This window comes from Sphaeramia orbicularis, chromosome 8 (genome assembly GCF_902148855.1).
Source record: "Sphaeramia orbicularis chromosome 8, fSphaOr1.1, whole genome shotgun sequence".
Classification (NCBI taxonomy): domain Eukaryota; kingdom Metazoa; phylum Chordata; class Actinopteri; order Kurtiformes; family Apogonidae; genus Sphaeramia; species Sphaeramia orbicularis.
Window position 1 is genome coordinate 28,452,128 of NC_043964.1, and position 9,165 is coordinate 28,461,292.

The 9,165-nt window shown below is 40.4% G+C and overlaps 1 pseudogene; it reads right to left on the bottom strand.

Moving 5' to 3' along the window:
- Positions 1–4,967: 4,967 nt before the first annotated feature.
- On the bottom strand, positions 4,968–6,862 carry LOC115424981 (transcription factor Sox-8-like; annotated as a pseudogene).
- Positions 6,863–9,165: the final 2,303 nt, after the last annotated feature.

Genomic DNA, 9,165 nt, shown 5'->3' on the forward strand with positions numbered 1-9,165 from the left:
ATGTGTGTTTCACTAAATGTGAATTTTACAACAAGAAGCAGAAAGTTTCATTTATCAGAACTTGAGTAAAAGTAACCTGACACTGTCTGACTTTCTGTGGTGCAATAATCCCTCCCCATCTGGCACTGCAAGCAGGTTGAAACAGAGACAGAAAATTAAATGCAATTGTAGACCCAGAAAAAAAAAAAAAATACACATAATAACTTACTCCAATAGACAGATTGTCTTGAAAATTAATGTTATTTTTCATGCGTGACTGAAGCAACAGTTTTTAACTTTTCTGATGACATTGTTTTTACATGGATTTATTTATTAATCCTGCTTGATTTTACCTAGAGTTATTTCATTCCACAAAGTGCAAACAAAGCGCAGATTTATAGACATTCAAACCAAAACCATTATGGTTTGGATTTGTACCTCCAGACCCAGAAGAAAATTTGTTTTTTTTTTCCTCCTGTGTTGTATTTTACTTTCAGGATAAGTGGCTAAACTGGTTAAATCTTAGGTTGTAACAGGAAGTGACTGATAAATGTGACCTCAGAGGACCAGCGTTAGTTCAGTGTCATTTTCAGTGGTAGTTTTGGCACTGTGGCTCCCTCTCTTCTTCTCTGTGTGGGCACATCACTGTGGATTTGGGCAAGTCAGTGCTGGTTCTGTCAGCCACCCTATTTTACTTGGCCAGGTCATGTCAGCAAACACAGGAGACACCAATAATAAAATGGGCTTCTTTATTTAATGAGAAGAACGCGAAGACAAGGCAAAACAAGCCTCAGGAAGTCATTTACTTGGGTGGAGTAAAACTTGGTTGAATGTGTTTGCTTTGGAAATAGTTTGAAAGTGGTATAGAAAACAAGAGCTTCAGCCTTTTTTTTTTTTTACTTAAGAAATAAAAGCAAATTATCCTGCTATATTTCATATCGCTAAATAAAAAACAAAATAAAACCCCTAACATAAGCTGCTATCTAACTTTGTTCTGCCTCTTTTTTTGTCAACAAGTTTTCTATCTGTACTGTTTTTTAGGTGAAACAGTTGTTGCCTCCATTTTGACCAGGACTCTGTAGAAGAAGAGATTATATCTCAAATGGAGCATCTTGGCAAAATAAAGGATAAATAAAAAATACAAAAAAAGGAGGGGAGGGATCATGATTCAAAACAGCTATAAACCTTGATCAGCGCCAAGTAAGAGGAAGGTCAGCTTTAAAGAACGTAAAACGTAAATTATATTTCTTTATTTTATATTACTAAATAGAAAACACAAAACAACACTTAAGCTATTATCCAACTCTGTTTTCTGTCAACAAGTGAAAATCATTTAACTCAAACAACTATGATGATGAGACCTTGATCAGATCCAAGAGGAGGTAGAAGGTCATCTTCTTTTGAAAGAATCTATGAAATAAAACCAAATAAATTTTGTTTTGGTTCTTATTACCGTATAGAAACAAAACTTTTTTTTTTTTTTTTTTTGCTTTTAGCCACTTTTAGCTATTATCTGACTCTGTTTTCTGTCAGCAAGTGAAAATTCTTTAATTCAAACAGCTATAGATGATAAGACCTTGATCAAGAGGAAGAAGATTCAGAAAGAGATACTCTGAATATGAAGTGGAATTAGACCGGGCAGATTCAGTGGCAGGCACTAACCATGCTTTATGTCCACTTCATTTCCCTTGCAAATCAGCCGCACATTCTCAGAGTTTTCACAGTTCCCAGCTCCCTCTTTTTCCCCGAAACATGCCCTGAGTCCCAGGCTCATTAGACAGGATGAGACTATTACCAGGCAAGTTATCCTGCTCCTAACAATGGGATGTGGTCAGGTGGTGAAGCACCAGTTTCACTGGGTTCATCTTGTTTCCCCTCCAGTCCTCTGGGTCTAAGACCCGCTTCCCTCTTCCGCCAAAAACGGCCTTCCTCCATCAACAATAACTGTGACAGCTGGAATGTAGGCCTGCCTCACTACGTCAGTGTTAAAATCACTGTATATATATTTAATTTCCAGACTTTGAATGTGTTTGAGTGTGTGGTAGGAAGCATAATATGTGTAAACAGCTACAGTATTTAGTGGTGTATACTGTCAAAGTGCAAACACGCACCAGCTTCAGAATTTTCACTGTACGTCATTTTTGGTACATGTGATTTTAATACAGAGTTGTAACTGCTGTGTAAAATGCTCTTCATTCATTCATCATTCACATTTGTTCATTCATTCATTCATTCATTCAGTAATGTGCTGATACAACCCACACTGAAGTCCTTCCATTCCATTCCAGTTCATTTTTTTTTTTTTTTTTTTAGCTATTTACAGTAGGGCTTTCAAGAGGCCCAATCAGAAACTGTGGACAAGTTCCAAGGAAACAGGACCCAAGCACCCTGAAGAGCCTTTTTGCCTCACTTTTATTCACTCCTGTTCTTTCTCAAGAGTTCCTCCTGAAAGTATTTGGCAAACATGGTGAAAAAAGACTTTGAGGGAAGAAAAACACAAGTCGTTCTTGAGCCACCCACACCCCATCTGCTGTGGTATTATCTTCTTTATTATCTACAGATTATGTGCGCTGATATGATTTCTACAGTTTGGTCTGGTGGTCATTGTGGTTGTTGTTCTTGTTGTTTTTTGTTTGTGGAGGGCTGATATGAGACAGAGAGTGGGGAAAAATCCTCCCCCTGTGCATCTAATCGTCCATTCAGGACCCTCTTAATGGCTTGTCAGTTCCCCTTGCCCTCCCATTTTCTGTCCAATTAATTCCTTTCTAGCTCTCCGGATAAAGGGACACAATGGGGCCCCTCCACAGCATAATGAATCATTAAAATTCAGCAGCGCGGCCCTGGCACTTGGCTTCTCCCCGGGCTGGTTAGGGACGGCTGCTTGGCATGCATGCCAGGGCCAACTTGAGCATTCTACCCACTGGACCACAGGACCCATTCCTCTCCTGTCAGCGGTGTACGGAAATCGTGAACTGTCTTTTGGTAGACCCAACACATGTCATATATATTTGAAAACCGTTCAAGAGTCTAGAAAAGGCCAAATGCCCTGAACGTACCAAAGGGAGTATTTGTATTTGGCAGCACTAGTTGACATCCTTACACATTCACCTGCTTTCAGCAACTTCCAGTTAAACTTAGATGTAATTACCGTCACTAGTAGAAAACTGTGGAGGAAAATAAAAGATGCAAATAATTCCCTGAAGGTCTGACTGTTCTCTTTTCACAGCTGTAGTTCACAGGACAGATGTTAGACAAGAAGGTTAATACGAACAGCTGGTATCTAGCACAAAAGCAGGCTCATGAACATGCTCACTTTAGTTTCATTAATTCTATTTTATTTATTTCACATGTGCTTCCAAATATGTAAAAGAACAAATATGTAGAAAGTTGATATGCACATAAAAAAGACCACAACAAATATCAAGAAAAGTATCCTTTATTTTTTAAAAATGGCCAGCAAATGGGTTAGCTGTGCATGTGTGAATGAAACTCTAGTTAATAGAACAGCAATAATTTTCACAGCCTCTCAAATTATACACCATAGTAATATACAAACACAATTCTGTGAACAAACTTGAGCATGACACTCTCACAGAACATTAGAAGCCAAGGCTGTAAGGAATGATATCAAATTAAGTATATAATCAAAAAAGTAAGTTAACTGTTGGTTCTGGTGTGTATTACTGATTGTGTGCTGCCTGAAGTTTGTTAATTATTCAATTTTACATTGAAATACTGACAATAAGCATTAGAAGGCACAAATACATTTTGTGCAAGACTGCAACAGTGAGTTGGCACTTGATGGTTGATGAGATTACAGACGAAATCTCACACACACACTTTATTTGTTTCATTTCCTCCCTCAGCCTAATACACCTTGTAAAATGGATCATTTTCAGTGAGGAACTTGTCTTAGTATTATTTGGTGGTATTATGTCATGGGATACGCATCTCTGTACAAGGAAATGATCGCACGTACATATGACTTGTCTGCCGCGCACACACACACATGTGCATACACATTTTCATGTTGCGTCCAACCACATATACAGGAGGTCCAGCTGACATGTCACTCAGAGTGTGCGGTGTTATTTTACCCCATTTCCTTTAACCCTAGATCATGACTAATCGCAATTTGCCAAGCATAGCTGTCAGACACCTGTTTTGTCCTGTGCAAGTCTATTGGTCCTGCTCTGTTTTCTTGCAATATGGAATGGAGATGATTCAGGAAATTGGTCTTTAACGGAATGATATCAACTGCACTGTACTTGTACTGCCCTTCATGTCATTTACCTTGTTTTTTTTTTTTTTTTTATAAAAGCCAAAACAGCATTGTAAATAACCAAACCCACATTACATGTGTTTATCTACTTAGAACAAAAAAAAACAAAACAAAAATCAATAATGCATGAACATAAATACATATAATAAGACTTTTATGCCAAAATGACACTGTAAGATTCAGTTAAGACTGGTCCTCTGATGTAAATGGCCAAATGTGTGGTGGTATAGCACTGGCCATTCATGGAAATGTAACTGTAAATTCACATAACTGGTCCGCGGTACATTCTCCAATGTATCGTCAAACCCATTTGCTTCAACACAGAAATGGGCCAAACTGTTTCTCCTACACAACAGCAGTGCACAGGCTTTGCTTTACCTCAAGTGTGCACACACGTGCAATCTTAAACTGGAAAGGAGAGGGATGTACAGGATGTAGGCGTAGGCGATATGTCCTCATGGAGGAGTTTGGCTCCACCAACAACCAATTTCTCTTGTGTAAAAGTATGTACAAGTGTGTTTTCAACCGCAATGATATAACTTTGTATAAAATCAGCAGGCACTTTTCTTTTGCTTGTTTCATGTTCATATGATCACAGGTAGCCTACCACCGTCTACACACTTCTCTACTGCTCCTTACTTCCGTCATTAGTAGTGCATCAATCTGAACAAGTCTCTGTTGCGGAGTCTCTATTGTTTGTTTCCCCTTAAGGCCGAGACAGTGTGGTGTAGACGGCTGGCCCAGCTCGAGGCGGTGGGGCTGTGGCAGGAGCCATTGACAGACTGTTTAAGGATCGGACTGCTGTAGGGCCTCCTGGAGGAGTGGAAGTAAGGGTACTGGTAGAGACCTGGAGGGGTAGCCGGAGTAAGGTTGTAAGTTGGAGCTCTGGAGGTCAGTTAGTCACACTGGGAGCTTGGATGACGAGGCCGCGGCCGAAGCAGCCGACGTGGCGAGGTGACACAGGCCTGGCTACTGTAGGAGCTGTAATCAGAGTGCGACGGTGACCCGTGGGAGTGCCTCCTATAGTGGCTTGGGCTCAGTTGCTCTGTTTTTATGTGGAGCCGGTGCTGGGCCACCTCACTGGTGGAGGGAGAGGTGGAGGACAGGGTGCTCTTGCGACTCCATGCTGATCCGTTGGCACCTGCGTGGCTGTACGAGGAAGCGTAAGAGCCACCGGCTGCTGGAGCATGGCCGTGCTGTGGTCTGAGGCAGGGCGGAGGGGAGTGAGGCGTGGCCGTTGAGCGGGAGGGTACTGGTCAAACTCGTGCACATCGAAGGTCTCCATGTTGCTGATGACATCAGTGCTGAGCTCAGAGATGTCGACGTTGCTGAAAGTCAATGTTTTGCCTGGTGCTGTCAACAAGACGACGGCCTTCGTGTTTTAGATCCTGCTTCACACCCCGTGGTGCAGATCTGTTTTGGGAGTAGTGGGTGGTGTAGGGGGGCCGTGGGGCTGCCCTGAAAAAAATATAATAGAAATAAATTAGAATTTTCAGCACACCAAACTATAAACAACAACTCAAAGCAGCCTTCAACTACTGACATATTTATCCTAAAACTACATCTGCATTCCCTCACAGTTCTTCCCATACCTGCATGCTCAGGGTGGTGATGTCCATCGTCATCCCAGCCAGTCCTCCCATCCCTGGTTCAGCTTTGTACATATGATGGGCCAGCTCTGCTCCTGAGTCTGAGTCACTCTGACCTGGTTTCACATTCTTCCGTCGCCGAGGCTGGTACTTGTAATCTGGATGGTCCTTTTTGTGCTGAACCCGCAGCCTCTCTGCTTCATCTACAAATGGCCTTTTTTCACTCTCTGAGAGTAAACTATTGAAAAAAGTAACAACAATAAAACGTTAAAATGTGCATTTAATTTGAACGAAAATAATTACATTAGGTTGACAAAATTAGTATTTTAAATTACTGTCCAGGTGTGTGAAGAAAGTAAATTAAGCAAATTAAAATTCTGCTTTTTTTTTTATTTTATCATTTAAACATCATGCAGAGAACTTAAAAATAAAATTAGGTGAATTATTTTATTATAAACAAAGCTGATTCTTTTCTTATACAGTAATTATGTGAGGAACGGCTGCATCCATAACATCACAGCCTACATTTAAAAGATTAATTATTGTAAATACTATTTCCCTGCATTTCTTTTATGCTCAATAAAATAACGCCTTACCGCCACAGTTTTCCGAGGGTCTTGCTCAGTTCGGCGTTGTGCAGGTGTGGATACTGATCCGCCAGTTTTCTGCGGGCCGCTTGCGCCCAGACCATGAACGCATTCATGGGTCTCTTGACGTGAGGCTTGCTCTTCAGTGATCCGTTTCCCCTCACGGGCATGGGCACCAAAGACCAGTCGTATCCTTTGAGGACTTGAGAGACAGCGTCCCGTATGCAAGCTGGGAACCGTTCGTCATCATCAACGTCCAGTTTCTTGCCTAAACTGGTGAGCAGAGACCCCTGTCCGTCAGAACCCGTAGGTGAGGACGGAGCATCGGAGTCGGAGTCGTCCTGGGACATGGAGCTGTTTGAACCCGAAGGGCTGCACGGTTGGTCGCTGACACACTTGTCATGCTCCTCTGTCATTTTTAACATTGTTTTTTTCAGTCCCTGGGAAGTGAATTCCGATAAAAAGCTTCAGTGTTCGATTAAAAATCAGAAAATTAAACAACACCGCGTGATTCGAGCGCACTGGGAAGTGTCCGGTGCGCCTTTTACGCACGGCGCGCCACAGTAAATTCCTTTAGAATTTCAGTTTCAGTCAGAAGCCTCCGTTGTTTTCCTTCAGCTTTCCTGTTTGTTTGTCTTTGTGAGTTTTGTTTTCCTATGCTGTCATGGGAGGTGCGGTCGTGGAAGTTGTGGTCCTCAGTGTGAGCCGAGGAGCTACACGTTACAGCAACTTGAGTTGAAGTTTTAAAATCGTCACTCCACCTTCAGCCTGGGATTGGCTGGAGCAAATCACCACTTTCGCCTCATTGGTTCAGCTTTGGCTTCATTATTATAATGACTTTTTTTTTTTTTTTTTTTTTTACACTGGTGACACAGATCTGTTTTTATTAGCCTTAAGATCTACACGTTGTGCGACAAACAGGCAAACATCTTAACACAATTGACATTTTCTACATACATAAAAAAGAAACAAAAAGAAACAAGAAAGGACTAATATTTTTTAATGTCAGTAGATGCTTACATAAAATGCAGCAACTTCAGTCTGTAAAATAAGTAAAGACTAAAAAAATGTATTTAAATACAATGCATTTACATCTTTGCTGCATTATTAATGACTGTATATTTTAGCTTATATATGCTGTTGGAGAAATAGGAAAAAGAATATCTGTATTAGGGGGAAAAATATATATTTCAGTATTTATGGAAAACATTTCAGATTTAACATTAGTGTAAAATCTTACATTATCCAAATTAAGCTGATTGACGCAAACATTGACCATGTCAAAAAGACAACTGATGTCCATTAAAAATTTATTCTTTTGCATCCTGTTTATTACAGTACATAGCGTCGAATGTCTCCAAACAGGGCTGCAGGTACAGCAATAAGGGTTTCATATCAGCACTGAGTCCTTGTCATTGTCATACCGGCAGGAAAATCCTCCCTTTCAGTTATTAGTATTGTTAACAATGAGGACAACACCCTTTCTTTTGTTTTGAAGTGACTGTTTAAAAGAATCATTAGGAAAATTCAGCATTTGATATTACGCTTCATGCATTTTTCATCATTCCTGCTGTCCATGAGTTTCTGTGAAGAACTGAGTCTGAATGTACATATATTATGATATCTCTAACTTTACCGCATATACTGCATTTACAGGAACGATGTTTGCTTTGTTAATACATTTCTCCAACTTCATATGACAGAATGAACTTAATTACACCTGTGGTAAATGCACCAAGTTTAGAAGAGGAACCTAATTTGTCCCCTCAAACTGTTTGTGCTCCATAAGTCATTTCTCACTACCATAGAAGCAGGCTTTTTATTGCACTGAAGATAGAAAGAGCAGAGGAGATAAGAGGTAGATTAAATCACTGCCTTTGTTAAAGGTTTCTTTGTGTTCATGTATTGTGGCTGTGGGATGATTTTTATCACTGGCCTCCCTATGAAAAGACAAGGTATGTTTGTGTTGGACGGCAGTTTGCTTTGCTCGATCCACACTGCAGGTGGCTGAGTTTAGAGAAGAGCTTCTAGAATATGTGGAAATAATAGCAACTGTGGCTTGTGCATACAGAATTTACTGAAGGAAAGGTATTGGCTTTCACATGAAGGTAAGAAGCATGAAACATTGTCTTTATTTTGTTAGCACTAGACTGAGTATGAATATGATTAAACACATATTTAATTTGATGTCTATACATTGGTCATGTCTGTTTTATGTTGTAACACAAAATAAGCAGGTGTGACAAAATGTGGACTCGCGTTTTCATGTGACTCATTATAATTTTTCCTGTAAATGTTACCTTCTGTTAGAGATGATAAATTGAAAGTCTTAGTCCCAAGCCGTTTTTCTTTCTAGCAGCTGCTGTCAAAACGTTCGGTTGGGTCAAGTTCAGTGCATGTGGGTGTGTGTCTATGTGAGAGAGAGAGGAGAGAGAGAGAGAGAGAGAGAGAGAGAGAGAGAGAGAGAGAGAGAGAGTGTGTGTGTGTGTGTGTGTGTGTGTGTGTGTGTGTGTGTGTGTGTGTACAGACAGGCAGGACAGCGGTGAGTTGTCAAACATAAATGACCCTGCGTCATCCTCATCCCCTTCTACACATGGGAAAACTATTTACTGTGTGTGGGTCAGTATAATAAAGTAAAATGAGTAAAATATGGAATAGCTGGACTTCAACACAGCATAGAATTCTTACATTTTATTTAGAGTGAAATTACCAAATGCTGCTGACTGAA